Genomic DNA, 18,742 nt, shown 5'->3' on the forward strand with positions numbered 1-18,742 from the left:
GACTTTGCAGCTTCTGCCTCTTGCGAATTGAAAAGAAGCCGGGAGACAGACATGCGGGAGAGGGAGAAGATGATCTGAACGGGGTTTGGGGATGCTAGCGTGGCCGAGGGGCTCTTTCTCCAGTTCCCTCTTTTTACATACCCCACTGCCCCTCCTTCTACCTGTTCGCTCACATCCCACTTGTTTATGTCTGTCCATCCACTCTGACAGGCTTCATTTCTGCCTCTAGATAAATTCCTGGAGGATAGGTCCATCAATGGCTATTAGCCAGGATGGGCAGGAATGGTGTCCCTACCCCAGGGATGGGCAAACTTTTTGGCCTGAGGGCCACATCTGGGTATAGAAATTGTATGACGGACCACGAATGTTCACGAAATTGGGGATTGGGAGCTCAGGCTGGGGTTGAGGGCTCTGGGGTGGGGCTGGGGATGAGGGGTTTGGAGTGGAGGAGGGTGCTCTGGGCTGAGACCGAGGGGTTCAGAGGGCGGGAGGGGGGTCAGGGCTGGGACAGGGGGTTGGGGCGCAGGGGGGGGAGTCAGGGGTGCAGGCTCTGAGCGATGCTTACCTCAAGCTGCTCCCGGAAGCAGCGGCATGTTCCCCCCTCCAGCTCCTACACGGAGGCGTGGTAAGGTGGCTCTACATGCTATCCTGTCCACAGGCACCCCCCTCCATCTCCTACGCGGATGTGTACTGGCAGCCAGAGGGCTCCGCACACTGCCCACACCCCAAGCGCTGCCCCCTGCAGCTCCCATAGGCCAGGAACCTCAGCCAATGGAAGCTGTGGGGGGCAGCACTTGGTGCAGGGGCAGTGTGTGGAGCCCTCTGGCTGCCCCTACGCATAGGAGCCAGAGCGGGGACAGGCCTCTGCTTCCGGGAGCCGAGTGGAAAGCCCCCAATCCCACACTCCGCACTCCCTCTTGCACCCCAACCCACTGCCCCTGAGCCTTCTCCCACGCCCTGCACCCCTCCTGCACCCCAACCCCTTGCCCTGTGCCCCTTCCTGCACACTGCACCCCCTCCCACATCCCGCACTCCCTCCCACACCCTGCCCCAGCCCTACATTCATGGCCCTGCATGCAATTTCCCCACCCAGATGTGGCCCTCTGGCCAAAAAGTTTGCCCACCCCTGGTCTAGCCAAACAATTCCAGATCATGTAAAGCGGGGTAATTTGATAGAGGAGAAACCGGATTGTGGATGTTGCTGGGGGTTGTTAGGTCTGTGTGTTTTCTCAAATGATCTACAGGCCTGTTTGGGGGCCCTGTGCTAATATTGCATTGAGGCTGTTTTATATCAAATTTTGTAATGCGTCTAGAGCCATAGACAGGTGCAGTGACCAAGTCTGAATAAACAAAATAAGTAGACCACAGAGGCATTATGAGTTTAATTCAATAATTTTTGTCTTGCACTTTGAGGTTGGTAAGCAGAAGGTGTTATGTAAGTGCAAAAGTGTGATATATTACACTCAGGATTATAGAGTTCACATGTGAAACCAAATAGATAATTTGGATAGGTGGAACTGGCACAAGAATCAGGGAAGTTAATATTTCTTCTCCACCTGTGATCTAGCAGAGAACCTGTTACCAAACTCTACCAGCTATTCTAATTTGTTAGTGAAACATGAGGGTGGAGGCAGAATGACTTTTTTTTCCTTTATTTTTTTCCAACTTGAGTAGTTTGAAGGCCAAAAAACCTGCTGTCTGTTAAAATGCAGGACACAGATAATCTCTTAGCTGGGATCATTCAGTCTGGTGTCATTGGCATGATACAGTTTTCCCTGGTACAAATAAAACCACTTCTGGTTAATTCTATTATGTGTTTATTTGTATTGCAGTAGCACCTAAGAGTCTAGTCATAGACAATTAATTAATTATAAGTCTGCAATTTTCCTTTGCAGTGGCTGCAGAGTTTCTAGTTTAATCTCTGGTAGAGGTTGTGGCTGTGAGCATGTTATTGTATTAATTTACTCTGAATAAAGTTCACGAATCTTTGCTCTACGGGGGCTCTCTGATGGAGTGTACCACCCATTAGAGTTCCAGAGCTAAACTGGTGATGGTGACTAATGCAAGATGCTCTAGAATTTGTCCACAGAAAGGCCAAGGTTAATAGAAAAGCCTGGGAAACCGCTGAAGCTGGCTAGCCTGCCTGCAACCTATTTAAGGAAGAGTAAAGGTATGTCTACACTGCATTTAAACAGCCCCTAAACTGAGCCCTGCAAGCCTGAGTCAGCAGGCACAGGCCAGTCCTGGGTGTCTAACTGCAGTGTAGACATACCCTCTATCAGCTGCTGGGTGTGGAGACAAGAGGTTGTTTTGGGAGCCTGGAAGGTTAATTCTGCCCTAGCAAACAAGTCAGCTGAAGAGACTGTGAGTTTGTTTTTGTTGTCTATGTCTGAATTGTAGTTTCTGAAGTAGTTCCATTTACTTCTGGGGGCAACTTATGGACTAATGTACTACCATTCACCTGCAGTCAGGATCAGCAGCTAGCCCTGTATCCCTGTGTATAAAAAGGCAAGTATTTGCACTTCCCATCTCCCAGGAGTGTTGTGAAGATTAAATTTACTTTGAAAATGTAAAGCAGTGTAAGTGCCAAGTATTATCCTAAAGAGCCCATTAATTAAACCTGACACGTCCTCTGGGAGATAGGTTATTGTTACATGCTTTATGGATGAATTAAAGGAGATGTATAGAGATGGTGTCAATAGGACAGCAGGACATGAAACATAGGGGATGCATACTCCTACCCTCCCTCAACCAAATTTGAGCCACCCACTTCCCATTTTGTACCTGTCCAACAGAAGGCACTGAAGCAACTTGTGACTTTTTTTATTACATGAAGATTTTTTTCACTCCATATCCCTTTCCTGATGTATTTACAACCTAGGTTATAAGCTCCTTGGGGCAGGGCTCGATCTGCACACAGGACGTAGACTTATTGCAACACCTAGTGCTTAGGTGCCCTGCTGCCTAGTGGAATCCACAGTCCCAAGGAAGATGCCCAGGCTCCCATAGGAGAATTAGGTGCCTAAGATTGGGATTCTCTGAAGACCGCAAGCTGAGTTAGCCAATAGGAAATACCAAGGAAAGGAGCAGGGCTAAGGCCCACTCCTCAAAGGTAGTTGGTGCCTAACTCTGGGGTGAAGGGAGGCACGTCCTTCCACTTGGGGTTCACAACTATAAACCCTCTCCTGGAATTAGGAGACTAAGTCAGGTCAGTCCTTTCTCCCCACCCCCTCAAAAAAAGAGAGAGGCCCCACACCCTTAGAGTGAGGACACTCAACTGGGATGGAGAAGACCTGTTTTCAAATCCAAGCTCTGCCTGATTTGGAAGAGGGACTTGAAACGAGGTCTTCCCATCCCAGGGGCTGTACAGACATTCTCTCTCTGCCCTAATGATTAGTGAATTATTTATACAGAGTGGAACAGCTTCAACAGGAAAGAGTGAGAGAGACCCAGGCCAGAATACCCAAGGCGCTTGCCTGGACGGTAGGAGACCCAGGTCTGAATCCTTGCTGAGTCTGATTTGGAGCAGGGGCTTGATCCTGGGTCTCTCAGAGGAGTGCCCTGGCTATTGGATGTAAACACATACATCTTTTGTGTGGCTTAGGTCATGCAGGTGAAATAAGTGGCGAATTGCCTCGTTTGTGAATCTAGGCATGAGCTAGGGTGCCAAACAGCTTGGCAGTTTTGCGCATGCCTAATGGCAGAAACATTGGCACCTACAGGACTATACTGGTGGAAACAAGTGCCTACGGAATTTAGGTACCTATGGGGATAAGCGGCAGCTGAGTATGGGTTTGGGGGAATCTCATTGGCTCCTAATTGTTGGACTTAATGGACTCCTAATTGTTGGACTCTAATGGCCACTTATTGCCTAAGACCCTTTGTGGATTAGCACTTAGTGATTTAGGAACTTGGGCACAGCTGCCAATGAGACTTAGGTGCCCAAGTCGCTTAAGCACATCTGAAAATGTTGCCCCATTTCTGTATTCTCTCTGTAAAGTGCCATGCACATCTCTGGCACTACAAGCAAACGTTAAATTGTATTAGTACCAGGGCCGGCTCCAGGGTTTTGGCCGCCCCAAGCAGCCAAACAAACAAAACAAAAACAAAAGCCGCGATCTGCAGCGGCAATTCGGCGGGAGGTCCTTCGCTCCGAGCAGGAGTGAGGGACTGTCCGCCGAATTGCCGCCAAACAGCTGGACGTGCCGCCCCTCTCCGAAGTGGCCGCCCCAAGCACCTGCTTGGTAAGCTGGTGCCTGGAGCCGGCCCTGATTAGTACATTTCTTCCAGCAGAGCCTCTCACAACCTGCAGAAGCAGGAATGCTGCTGATTTGGCCTGTGGTGCTATAAGAGGAACTTTGTGTAATGATAAAAATCAACCTGGCCAATGACTTTCTGATTTTAATTTCACTCCTAGGTTTTTCATTAGTTATATTTATTAGCCTTCCTCTACCCTCCACAGTGTGTGCTTGGGAGCGCGTGAATACTTGCATTGCAAGGATAAAGCCTCAGCTGCAGAGATTTTAGTTATATAAAATAAAGAAGATATGCTAGCTTCTGCTGATCAATTTTACAGTAGCTACTACTCACTCATCTTCCTTCCAATTGCTTTTCTCCTTTGGACTATTTTTCCCTTAGCAGGTTCATTCATTTCATTCTCTATCACTTTTTAAACAACACAGGTACTGGGCCCAATACTTCTCTCAGTGAAGTCAATGGGAGGTTGGCAATTGACAACAATGATAGCCACAATGAACTGGCCCCATAGATGTGTTCTTGCAAATAGCTTCAAAGACCCATTCAACAGCTTCAGACCCCCAGCTCCTCTCCTTTTTAACTCTTATTTGCATTTGGTATCACTACCCCCTGTTTAGCGAGTGATGTTCAAGTTAGGGTGACCCCCTGAATTAGGGTTGTGTCAGTACAATTGTGCTGCCCTTTACTCATACAATAAGGATAACAACACTTCATTACCCTTGCATTCAATACATTTAAAACTTTTATTAAAACTAATGTTAAAAAAATTATATAATACATAGATTGAGACAAGAGTGTCTGTACATCTGGGTATAGTGCTTAGATTATCCACAAATACAGAGTTTGTTTTTAAAAGTTATATGATACATATAGTATATAATCAGTAATAACCCATATTTAGGTGAATACATTTACGAATATAGTTTATATATTAGCATCCAAGTATTCCGGTACATCACTCATGAAAAGATGTACAGAGATTTGATTGTGGAAAGCAAAATATATCAATGAGTGAAGACTGTCCCTCAGTAATTGAGAATTTAGGGTAGGTTCACCATTTAGAAAATACAATCCATGAGGAAAGTATTTCAGTAACTTTCCTGACTGCGCTTCTCATATTAAAATGAGTCTTAATCTAAAACAGCCAAAATTGATCACTTTGGCAATGCAGGTCTATCTACTGATCCCCAAGCAGAGTAAGTGTGTCTATGAAAATACAGTCAACTCCTGAGGTCTTTTCCCCCAGTTCATCACTAGATGTCAGGGGAGAGCTCATTCAGATTCTGCTTACATATATATTTGCTAGGATGCTACCTGCATGATTAGTACCTTCATATGTGTTTGAACAAGTTCATCGGATAGCAAACATTTACCCACTTAAATCTTCCACTCAGAGTATCCACATCTTGAGCAGCTTTGGTGCATTAACTCAGAAGCACAGATCCATTTCTGTTGTATGGGAGAACAAGGCATCATGACCTTAACATTGAAAACAAGTTAAAAATGTATGAAACTTTAAATTTTCATTTTATTTTGCTGTGTGATCGCAATGCAATGTGAAATAGAAATTTTTTAATCACACCCTCTTCAATATTTCAAAGCAAAGATGACACATCTCAGTGGAATTATATATGGTCAGCATGGAAAACATGTTCAGAATGAATATTTGTTCTTTCGGTCTCACTCTTTCCTGAACTCAGGAATAGATTATAGATTGAGACTCTTAGTGTGGCTGTAGTCTGAAAAGTGACTATAAGTAATTATATTCAGCTCTTACTGTAGCACTCTTCAGCCCTCTATTTTGAAACACTATATCAAGGAGGGCACCTCTCTTATTTTTATTGAGTCTGAGGCACAGAGTTACAGTGAATTGTCAAAGGTCTCAGAGAAAGCTATTGGCAGAGATAGGACTAGAACCCAGGTTTCTGATTTCCAGGCCTGTGTCTGATCCACAGGATCACAGTGACTCCTTCCTTGTTCTAGCTGTCTGCTCCCCATATTTGCTGAATTGACTGAAGCCTGGTCTACACTATGATTTTAGGTCAAATTTAGCAGCATTACCTCGATTTAACCCTGGACCCGTCCACACAATGAAGCCCTTTTTTTCGACTTAAAGGGCTCTTTAAATCGATTTCTTTACTCCACCTCCCACGAGGGGATTAGCGCTGAAATTGGCCTTGCCGGGTCAAATTTGAGGTAGTGTGGATGCAATTCGATGGTATTGGCCTCCGGGAGCTATCCCAGAGTGCTCCATTGTGACTGCTCTGGACAGCGCTCTCAACTCAGATGCACTGGCCAAGTAAACAGGAAAAGGCCCGCGAACTTTTGAATTTCATTTCCTGTTTGGCCAGCGTGGCGAGCTGATCAGCGCAGGTGACCATGCAGAGCTCATCAGCAGAGGTGACCATGATGGAGTCCCAGAATCACAAAAGAGCTCCAGCATAGACTGAACGGGAGGTACAGGATCTCATTGCTGTATGGGGAGATGAATCCATGCTAGCTGAACTCTGTTCCAGTAAACGAAATGCCAAAACATTTGAAAAAGTCTCCAAGGGCATGAAGGACAGAGGCTATAACAGGAACTCGTGGCAGTGCTGCGTGAAAATTAAGGAGCTCAGGCAAGCCTACCAAAAAAAACCAAAGAGGCAAATGGCCGCTCCAGGTCACAGCCCCAAACATGCCGCTTCTATGATGAACTGCATGCCATTCTAGGGGGTGCAGCCACCAGTACCCCAACCCTGTGCTTTGACTCCGTCAATAGAGTAGGATGCAACATGGAAGCGGGTTTTGGGGACGAGGAAGATGATGAGGAGGAGGTTGAAGATAGCTCACATCAAGGAAGCAGAGAAACCGGTTTCCCCAACAGCCAGGATCTGTTTCTCACCCTAGACCTGGAGCCAGTAACCCCCGAACCCACCCAAGGCTGCCTCCTGGACCCGCCAGGCGGAGAAGGGACCTCTGGTGAGTGTACCTTTGTAAATATTAGACATGGTTTAAAAGCAAGCATGTTTAATGATTAATTTGCTCTGGCATTCGTGGCCAATACAGCTACTGGAAAAGTCTGTTAACGTGTCTGGGGATGGAGTGGAAATTCTCCAGGGACATCTCCATAAAGCTCTCCTGGAAGTACTCCCAAAGCTTTTGCAAAAGGTTTCTGGGGAGGGCAGCCTTAGTCCGTCCTCCATGGAAGCCATCAAAATGCGACCTTGTAACGAAAGCACATGTGCTATGTAATGTTAACAGCAAGGTTTACCATGAAAGAGTGTACCCATTGTTCTATAAAATGTGTCTTTTTAACTACCACTCTCCCTTTTTTTCCTCCACCATCTGCATATGTTTCTCCTTCCTAGAGGCTAGCGAAGATTAGAAGGCGAAAAAAACGCACTCAGGATGAAATGTTCTCTGAGCTCATGCTGTCCTCCCTGACAGAGCACAGCAGAATGCGTGGAGGCAGACAATGTCAGAGTGCAGGAAAGCACAATATGAATGCAAGGAGAGGTGGTGGGCTGAAGAGAGAAAGTGGCGGGCTGAAGCTGATAGGTAGCATCAGCTTGCTGATAGAAGGCAGGAGTCAATGCTCAGGCTGCTGGAGCATCAAACTCATATGCTCCAGCTTATGGTTGAGCTGCAGGAAAGGCAGCAGGAGCACAGACCGCCGCTACATCTCCTGTGTAACCAACCGCCCTCCTCCCCAAGTTCCATAGCCTCCTCATCCAGACGCCCAAGAATGCGCTGGGGGGGCCTCTGGCCACCCAGCCACTCCACCCCAGAGGATTGCCCAAGCAAAAGAAGGCTGTCACTCAATAAGTTTTAAAGTTTTTAAGTTTTAAAGTTTTAAAGTGCAGTGTGGCCTTGTCCTTCCCTCCTCCCCCATCCCACCCGGTGCTTCCCTCCTCTCCCACCCCTCCCAGGCTACCTTGGCAGTTATTCCCCTAGTTGTGTGATGAATTAATAAAGAATGCATGAATGTGAAGCAACAATGACTTTATTGCCTCTGCAAGTGGTGATCGAAAGTGGGAAGGGAGGGTGGTTAGCTTACAGGGAAGTAGAGTGAACCAATGGGGGGGGGAGTGTCATCAAGGAGAAACAAACAGAACTTTCACACCGTAGCCTGGCCAGTCATGAAACTGGTTTTCAAAGCTTCTCTGATGCGCACCGTGCCCTCCTGTACTCTTCTAACTGCCCTGGTGTCTAGCTGCGCATAATCAGCGGCCAGGTGATTTGCCTCAACCTCCCACACTGCCATAAATGTCACCCCCTTACTCTCACAGATATTGTGGAGCGCACCGCAAGCAGTAATAACAATGGGAATATTGGTTTCACTGAGGTCTATCCGAGTCAGTAAACTGCACCAGCGCGCTTTTAAACATCCAAATGCACATTCTACCACCATTCTGCACTTGCTCAGCCTATAGTTGAACAGCTCCTGACTACTGTCCAGGCTGCCTGTATATGGCTTCATGAGCCATGGCATTAAGGGGTAGGCTGGGTCCCCAAGGATAACTATAGGCATTTCAACATCCCCAACAGTTATTTTCTGGTCTGGGAAGAAAGTCCCTTCCTGCAGCTTTTGAAACAGACCAGAGTTCCTGAAGATGCGAGCATCATGTATCTTTCCCGGCCATTCCACGTTGATGTTGGTGAAATGTCCCTTGTGATCCACCAGGGCTTGCAGCACCATTGAAAAGTACCCCTTTTGGTTTATGTACTCGCTGGCTTGGTGCTCTGGTGCCAAGATAGGGATATGGGTTCCGTCTATCACCCCACCACAGTTAGGGAATCCCATTGCAGCAAAGCCATCCACTATGACCTGCACATTTCCCACATTTTCAGCAGCTCTTTGATTGCATTGGCTACTTGGATCACAGCAGCCCCCACAGTAGATTTGCCCACTCCAAATTCATGCCTGACTGACTGGTAGCTGTCTGGCATTGCAAGCTTCCACAGGGCTATCGCCACTCGCTTCTCAACTGTGAGGGCTGCTCTCATCTTGGTATTCTGGCGCTTCAGGGCAGGGGAAAGCAAGTCACAAAGTTCCATGAAAGGGCCCTTACTCATGCAAAAGTTTCGCAGCCACTGGGAATTGTCCCAGACCTGCAACATTATGCGGTCCCACCAGTCTGTGCTTGTTTCCCGGACCCAGAATCGGTGTTCCACGGTGTGAGCCTGCCCCATTAACACCATGATGTGCACATTGCCAGGGCCCATACTTTGTAAGAAGTCTATGTCCATGTCTATGTCCTCATCACTCTCGTCACCGCACTGCCGTTGCCTCCTCGCCTGGTTTTGCTTTTGCAGGTTCTGGTTCTGCATATACTCCAGGATAATGCGCGTGGTGTTTACAGTGCTCATAATTGCCGCAGTGATCTGAGCGGGCTCCATGTTCCCAGTGCTATGGCGGCGTCTGCGCTGAAAAAAGGCACGAGACGATTGTCTGCCATTGCTCTGACGGAGGGAGGGGTGACTGACGACATGGCTTACAGGGAATTAAAATCAACAAAGGGGGTGGCTTTGCATCAAGGAGAAACACAAACAACTGTCACACAGAATGGCCCCCTCAAGGGTTGAACTCAAAACCCTGGGTTTAGCAGGCTGTTGATTTCACGGAGGGAGGAAGGGATGGGAAGACCTCGTTTCAAGTCTCTCCTCCATCTATCTTTTACATCTTAGGCTGGCAGCAGATGGTGCAGTACGACTGCTAGCCATCGTCATCTCCTGGGTGCTCAGCAGAAGACGCTGCAGTACGACTGCAAGCCATTGTCATCTCCTGGCTGCTCGGCAGAAGATGGGAATGACCTGGCTGAGTCACTCCCATGTCTGCCTAGGCGCCCCTGACTGACCTCACCGAGGTCGGCGAAAAGAGCACTACCAGTCATAATGCACCATCTGCTGCCAAAAGGCAATGAGCTGCTGCTGTGTAGCAATGCAGTCCAACATCTGCCAGCACCCAGGAGACGTACGGTGACGGTGAGCTGAGCCGGCTCCATGCTTGCCGTGGTATGGCATCTGCACAGGTAACCCAGGAAAAAAGGCGCAAAACGATTGTCTGCCGTTGCTTTCACGGAGGGAGGGAGGGAAGGAGGGAGAGGAAGGCCTGATGTCATGTACCCAGAACCCCCCGCGACACTGTTTTTGCCCCAACAGGCATTGGGATCTCATCCCAGAATTCCAATGGGCGGCGGAGACTGCGGGAACTGTGGGATAGCTACCCACACTGCAACGCTCTGGAAGTCGACGCTAGCCTCAGTACTGTGTACGCAGTCCGCCGAGTTAACGCACTTAGAGCATTTTGTGTGGGGACACACACAATCGACTGTATAAAAATGATTTCTAAAAAAACGACTTCTATCAATTCGACCTAATTTCGTAGTGTAGACATACCCTGAGAAACTAGTTTTTATGACTGTTGTCGTAGAGACAGGACAGCTCTGGAAAAGTGAGTTGAGTTCTGCTTGTCCTCATGCACTGACAACAATCTTGCCAGCACTGTTCCAACTGCTGGATCTTCGATTCTGGAAGAGAGAGGCAACAGGGAGAAAGCTCAACTTTCAGATCTTAGGATGAGTTTGCAGTAGTAGGAGTTACAGGAAGAAAACATTCTTTTCTCTGAAAACTGAACACATTTGAGGAAGAACAAGCATATAGAGCCCCCTGATGTTACTGTATAGTTAGGTCTCAGACCACCACAAACTTCAAATGATATAGGCACATAATGGTACCTAACTAGCGGCCTGATCCCACACCCATTGAAACAGGTGACAAATTTACATGGACTTAAGACCAAATAATATTGGTTCCATATGTTTGTTAAGGATTGGTCCAGAATGGGACATCCAAATCATCCTCCCAGATTCGGAGAAGTTCCAGTCTGGATCCAAACTTCATGATTCAGAAACCAATCTAGAATGGACTGAACCTTCAGCAGGAATCTGAATGCTTTAAGGAAATTCATTTCCAGATCCAGATCTGTACATTGGGGCCTGATCCACTGCTGCACTACTCCAATTTTATCCTGGTGTAACTCCACTCAAATCAAGGGAGTTGCAGTGGTATGAAACTGGAGCAATGCAATGGCGAATCAGGCTCTTGGACTTGGTGGCTTTATGTAATAAGTGTGCTAGGTACAAACAGATAAACTTTCAGCCTCCTGGGTTAAAAAAAAAATGCAACTGAGAAACCGATCAAAGAAAATGTAAAGGTAGAGCAGAATAAAAGAGGATCGAGCGCAGGTTAAGAAGGAAAACAAAGGGAAGGAAAGGATTAAATTTTAATCCTTTTAAAATAACTGTCACAAAACTTATGTGGTAGAAGAAAAACAACTTGCTCCTCCTGCCTTTGGGGAAGGCTAGGAGTTGGAGCCAGTATCTGAAAGGCGAGCTCTGTAAATATCTGACAATAATGCTGCTGCTACACGGATAGAATCAGTGTATTAGACAAGAGGGAACAGAAATCCTCAGCTGCAAAATCACACAGGCTGCTCTGTCCAGGAGTGGAAGGAAATACTCTCTACTGATCCTTGAAAGGCACATCGCTAAACCTAGAGCAGAGGTGAATCGAGCAATAAAACAGATTAATTGAAATGAGGCTCTGAGAGTTTGCAGGTGACTGGAAATCAGTCCTCCTTCTGGGTCCACTTCTTCCCTTAATCATTGCCAGATTAATCACTTCAGATGTAGATAGTGCCCTCCCTCTTCCTGCTAGAGAGGAGACTGTTCACAGAAGGGGGAGGGGTTATGTTTTCAGCTCTTCTGTGGTTCAGTAAGACTGCTGAAGTTACTGCTGTCCATCTCTCTGCCTCCAAATGAAGGTCAATGCAAACTAGTGACTATGCAGAGAGTCAAACTTTCCTGCTTTCCTTCTGTGATTTTTTTTCTTTGAGAGGTTTGATGATGAAACAAAAGCCAGCCACTATTTACAGATGATGACCCCGGTGACCACCCTTTCTGTGAGTGCTGTCAGAGGGGATGGGGGTGACATCCTCAATGCACCCAATCTTCATTCCAGAACGAGCTAGAGCTCTGAGGGCTGACTGGGCACCAGGTCCAGGAGTTTTGGTCCTATTTCCACCTGTAGCTCGCAGCTTGATGTGAAGGGCAGTGATGCCCAGCTCCTTCCACCTCTGGGCAACATCCTGGGCTGCGAACATAGCAGCATAGGGCGAAGACTGTCTCTGTCGGCGTTCACCTACATACCACCAGTCACTTGGCAGATGGTTTCCTTGATATGCAAGGCAGGCACAATGGCTCAGAGCTACTATCCTATTTCACTTTCGAGTAGGAAATCACTGCCAAAGGAGTCCTTTCCAGGTGGTGCTGTTGCTATGCAAGAGACATAAGGCTTGATCCAGCTCCCATTGAAGTCGACGGCTGAACCGATACTATGTTCAGTGATTGAGCCCAGGTGACAAGCATACATGGACAGCAGAAGGGGAGTCAGTGGGAATGGACACATTTAGGGATCATTACAATGAAACAATTAGGAAGCTCTTTAGAGAAACAAAATGACTGTTGGCAGCCTGAGAAACGGACATGGCATCTAGACAAAAAAGACCATGCAGTCTCCTCTGAAACAGCCATGTCCTAGCTGGAGAGGTGCAGAAGAGTCTGACTAATATACCAACTGAAACAAACTTCAGTGGCTGGTTTGAGTGCTTGGAAGAGTACCCCAGTGTTGGCCTTACTACATAGCCCCAAAAAACCCAATGAAGCATTTCTCAACATCTCTGAAGGCAAAAGTAAATCTGGTCTGCAGCTTGATGGAATTCCTCCTTGTGGCAGTTCCAAGACAAACCATTTTAAGGTATTAGAGTTTTCTTTGTTGCTATTGTTTAAAGGTGGCCGTCCACATTTTATCAAGGATTATACTTGTTTTAAAATTTATAGAGAAGTTCATATTGTCTATACCATCTACATCCTCTTGCCTATTATTAATTTGTATTACAATGACACCCTCGAGGCCCCAACTGAGATTAAGACCCTGTTGTGCTTGGTGCTGTAAAAACATATACTAAGCATCCCTGCCCCAAGGATCTTACCATTCAGCCATAAAGAGAAGTCATTTAACATACTAGAATCTACTCCAAGTAGTGCATGTGCTGAGACACCACCCAGATGCCTTTTGAAGGGTCCATTAGAACGATTTGCCTAGAGGTGTGTTCTAGGCTCCATTGCTGGCAGTCCAAGTCAGGACTGGATATGTGTTTCACAAAGATGCTCTAGCTCAAACAGAAGTTATGAGCTGGATATAGAAAACACTGGATTGGGTTCTTTTGCTTCTACTATGCAGGTAGAGGGGGTTAGATTAGATAAGCATAATTGTCCCTTCTGGGATTAAAATCTATAAGGATTAATAATGCCTAGTAAAGTAGTAACTGCTTTTTATGCATGAAGTTATGAAAACTTCTTAAAGGGCTCCATCTAGCCAGGGTAAAGAAGTATGTTGGGAAAGATCAATAGTCTTTGATAGGCCCACATACCAATTAGGGAGAAAATGAAAAACTTGTATATTGAGACTTGAAATGACTGTAAATGAAACATTTATAACTACCCCTCTAAAAAACCCTTAGAATTTAATAGCAAATGATAGCTTTTTGAACCATCCCATAGAATTCACCACAGGATTATATCTTTGTTATAGAATTCAGTGCAACAGCAATAACCCCAACATACCTACTACAACCGTCCCTGCTCATAATACCAGCACATAGCAACCTAAATGCCCACCTACTTCGTAAGCCCCACTGTCAACCAGTATTTGCCAACCCAGCACTACCTAGTGCCCCAAGGCCAGGCCTCTCTATCCACAGTCATTAGGTACAGGTCTGTCTCATCTTACGCTGGGGTTACGTTCCGCAGTCAGTGCATAAATCAAAAACCGCGTATAGTCAAAATTACATTGAGTGTAATGGTGGGCGGAATCGCCCACACTACAAGAACAGTATTTAAATTGTTTTTTTCTCTTTTTTTGTGTGTGTTTGTTTTTGCCGACCGCGTAAAGCTGAATTTGCGCATGTTAAATGCGCATACGATGCGACAGACCTGTACTCGCGGCCCATAGTACAGTGGCTGGTGGTATGTGGATTGCGGGATGGGTGTTGTGGCAAAAAAGGGTTCACTGGGGAGTGAGAACAACTGGAGAAGTGATCATGTTTTCTGGGAGCAACTGAAGGCATAAAATGAGAAAACATGAAATTCACTTTTCACGATCAAAAGATTTGTAAATAAGATATTTCTCTTATTTGTATGTAGTACTTAAATTTAACCACCAGATGGCATCAGTAGACTATCAACTAAACTGATCCCATTTCTCTCCTATTTAACCAATTTGACCTGAGAGGAGAAACAGAGATTCTTTTCCTTCAAGGACCTATACAAAGAAAAATGTTACTGTAAAATGAACAGAGTGGGCCAGATTCTACCCTCATGTACACTGTGTCTACACTAGAGTTAATCCACTGTTTACAGCCTGAGGAGGATCAGGCCCACGGGACCCTTATCAGTGTAAAGCAATGTTCATGTAACGGACTTAAATCCAAAAGAGTAAAGACACTCAGAGTTGAGGTTGTGGTTGCATTCTTCGCACACCCTTTTTTGTACCTTTGGTGCAAATTGACATAGCTCTGCATTCACTGAAGCTGCACTGACTTATACCAACCAAGAATCAGGGGCTAGCTTTACAGGAGTCTGTGATCGGTGTGAGCTGTATTATATGCACCAACACAATTGGGTGTGTTGACAGTGGAAACCTCAATTTTTAATTTCTCTAATTTTGTGAGTTAATTGTTTGTATTTCTGGAAAGCCCAAAAGCCCCAACAGAGATTGGGTCTCGTTGTGCTAGGCATCCTACAAACTCACCAGTCCCTGCCGTGAAGAGTTTACAATCTAAACAGACAAGACAGACTAAGGGTGGGTGAAGGAAAACAGAAGCTTAGAGTAGGGAAGTGACTTGCCCAAGGTCATATGGTAGGTCAGTGGCAGAATCAGGAATAGTGCACTAGACTAGAGACTCCAGTTCTGTCTACTAGGCTGCACTGCCTCCGTTGAACTTGGACCTTGAACATTTTATTAAATAAAGAACATTTATTCCCATTGTTTTCCTGAGCTCTGAAAATATGCTGTAACTTCACTGCAGCCAGATATTAATATAGAAATTACTTGGCCGGGCAACCACAACCACAAGAATAACAAAGCCAGGGAGCAGAGTTTCCCCATGAGTCTGCAGATGTGCAATTTCTGCTTGGGTTTTGTTCTGCCTGTCTGCTCTGTTCTTCTGAGCAGGCAGGATGTTTGGAGCATACAGAAAAAAGCGAGATTTTAATCCCCTACCTGCTCCAAAGGATGGCAGTGTGGGAAGGCAATGCATCACAGACACAGATGCAAATTCAAATGAGGCCAAATTACACAAGTGTAAACGGAGAGCAAATCCATTTGTGTTAATAGAATGACTCTGGATTTACACTGAGGGGGAATGTAAATCCAATTGGACTCCAATCAGCCTCAGCAGTAGTAGTCTGAGAACAGTTTTATTTCTTAAAATAAAAAAGCTTTCAATGGAAGTCTGAGGCACTTCTCTCACTGGTCCTCATCCTAATTGACCTCATTGGGCTTTCAATCTGGCCCATAGCCTGGCCTGTATTGTAGGGGCTTTTCTTCATCAGCGGATCAACACATTGGATTAGTTACAGGCTCATCCTGGAATCCTGGGAATGTGGACATGGTGACTGGGGTACTGGATGTGGTGGTCATGGAAGGGTGGGAAGCCGTAAGTGTGGGCAGTGAAGATTGTGACTAGAGCATGACCACATTCTTCTTCAGGCCCTGCTCATTATTGGCTGAGCGAAGCAAACCTCAGCTCGATGGCATTTTTCTGCATCTCTGTATGTAATGCAGTAAGTTTCAAAAAAAGCATCCGATCAATTAGTGCATTAGTGGGATCTGTTGACACTCTAATTCTCCACCCTCTCCCCAGTTTTACACAGCTAACGCAATTGAAATCAATGGTTCCAACACTGTAAACATGAAGTAACAGAATAGAGAAACAGGCCCTATGTGTCATGCATATTGTGTTGCATATGCTTCATTGAATACTGGCACACCTTATGAAAAGCTGTTCCTTTTAATGTGACACTTTATAACTTTTATTGGTGATTTGATAGATAGATAGATAGATAGATAGATAGATAGATAGATAGATTACATACACACACACCACTAAGTAGAGCAGGTTGAAAAGCAAAAATAATTTTTTCAGGAAAATGGCAAAATTTTCAATTCAAAGTGTTTGAAAATACAGTAAGCAGATATAAATATACAGCACATGAAAAGATGCGAAAATTATTTTTTGTAGTGACCCAGCCACTCCCAGATTTTATTCAGGCCTAACTTCAAAAACAAACGTCAACGAGAAATTGCAGAACTGGAATTAATTTGCAAGCTTGACACCATCAAATTAGGCCTGAATAAAGACTGGGAGTGGCGGGTCACTACAAAAAAATATTTTCTTTCTGTTGAAGGAACACCTTCTTGTCAACGTTGAGAATGGACCACATCCACCCTAATTGAATTGGCCTCGTTAGCACTGACCCCCCACTTAGTAAAGCAACTCCCATCTTTTCAGGTGCTGTATATTTATACCTGCTTACTGTATTTTCCACTCCGTGCATCTGATGAAGTGGGTTATAGCTCATGAAAGCTTATGCCCAAATAAATTTGTTAGTCTCTAAGGTGCCACAAGGACTCCTTGTTGTTTTGTTCAGTGTTGTGGCCCTTCCCCTGCTCTGCATGTAATCCAAAGAGGATATGTCTGCTGCAGCTCTTGCACCTGTGATTTAGGCCCTGATTTTGCAATGAGATATATGCAGGTGAATCTTTGCATCTGCACAATGCTCCATTGACTTCAGTGGGGCTCTATATGGGCACAGTGCAATACCTGCACTACGGGGTCTAGGCCTAGAGGTCTGACATTCAATCTCTGATGACCAAATTAATCACTGCCCATATACACACTGTCAGGGGCAACATGGAATTAGAGGCTGAACCTTGGCTGTTAAAACCATTACAGTGCCAGGGATTATCAATTAGTAACTGTCTAAGATTTTCTGCCTTTCCAGAAAATGGAAAAATGTAAATTTATAAAATGTGGAGAGGTAAAATCCACCCCCATACTTTGAAATAACATTAGTATTCATAACATAAAACTGTGGTTCTAGTGAAGATAGTATCACACTGGAGAAGTGGTTGAAAAGAATATATATGTGTGAAATATATATTTTAATCATCTGCCACATATATATGTATGCATGAGTATATCTTTTCTTTGATTTATAGCCCTCTAATGGCAGTTCCATTACAAACTTCTTTCACTTGCATTAGTCAGATATGCAGGACAGGAGTGGAGGATGTCATGCTGCTATTACTATAGAGGAACTGAAATTATACAGCACACCAGGAACACTAAATCATTTCCCTAAGCGATCACTCCTCCTTGCTTATTCATGGCTGGTTGCAAAACCAAAACTAAAAAGAAGATTACGATATGATGCTGCAGTACATGCTCCTTCTATACATCGGCAATGTCCTCTCAGTTGCTTAAGTGTGTTTTGCCATTATACATCTCTAAACTTTTGAAAAAAATACACTCCTGTGATATTTTTTCTAGCTGATCATTTGCCTGGCTGCTGAGATATTATATAGTCCTAAAAGGACACAGGATAGGTTGGTGGGGGATGATCTACAGCTGTTAGCAGTAGTGCTCAGGCAGAAAATTGCTTCAAAAGGACCGTTTGAACTTTGTCCGTGTCTGCTATTTTGGGGCCTGATCCTGCCACCCTGGCTCACATGAGCAGCCCTGTGTGCTTCCCTGTGTTATTCATGTGACTAAAGGTTTCAGGATTGGATCCTTGTGCATGGTGTGGTGGGACACTGCTGGGTTGTGGGAACATCGGACACTTCAATAGAAGAGCTCAAGTGGTTATTTTTACCAGATGTTAGATGGTATTATATTTTTGCATATTGATGGTTTGTTTTTTTAATAATATGAGGTTAGGGTGTTTCTGTTGGAGAAGATTTCTGTTTATCTTCCAGATGAGTAACATATTAGTGCTATCATTGGGATAGCACATTAAAATGGCTCTGGTTTTAAACAAGCACTAATAGACTTTCTATATTACGTGCTGCTATATATTCCATACATAATTCTCAGCTGTTACGTCAGCAACTGGGAGGGAGCATTGTTACCGGATAGAGCAGAATCAGAGTAATTGGTCAAGAATATCCAAAGTAACTAGTGATTTGGGCGTACTATTTGAGACACTGCAAAAGGGCTAGATTTTTCAGACAGAGTGAGTATTTTCCCTCTGAAAATCAGGCCCTTTTACTGCGTCTTGAGACAGGTATCTAAAATCCTGCTAAATCTTGGCCCTCACTCCTTGGTCTGTCCCCAGCTCTGACACTGACTTGCTGTGTGAACCTGATTGTCACTTGGCGT

The 18,742-nt window shown here is 45.2% G+C and overlaps 1 protein-coding gene across 1 annotated transcript in view; it reads right to left on the minus strand.

Annotated features, from left to right (window-relative positions):
- LOC101934265 (Putative N-acetylated-alpha-linked acidic dipeptidase) overlaps window positions 1-692 on the minus strand; it is a 55,258-nt gene extending 54,566 nt beyond the window's left edge. Inside the window, exon 1 of the mRNA XM_024108463.3 lies at window positions 566-692. The gene's annotated coding sequence lies outside the window, so the exon portion shown is untranslated. The remainder of the gene's footprint in view (window positions 1-565) is intronic.
- Between the last annotated feature and the right edge of the window lie 18,050 nt (window positions 693-18,742).

The sequence above is a fragment of the Chrysemys picta genome, chromosome 1, assembly GCF_011386835.1.
Source record: "Chrysemys picta bellii isolate R12L10 chromosome 1, ASM1138683v2, whole genome shotgun sequence".
NCBI classification, from domain to species: domain Eukaryota; kingdom Metazoa; phylum Chordata; order Testudines; family Emydidae; genus Chrysemys; species Chrysemys picta.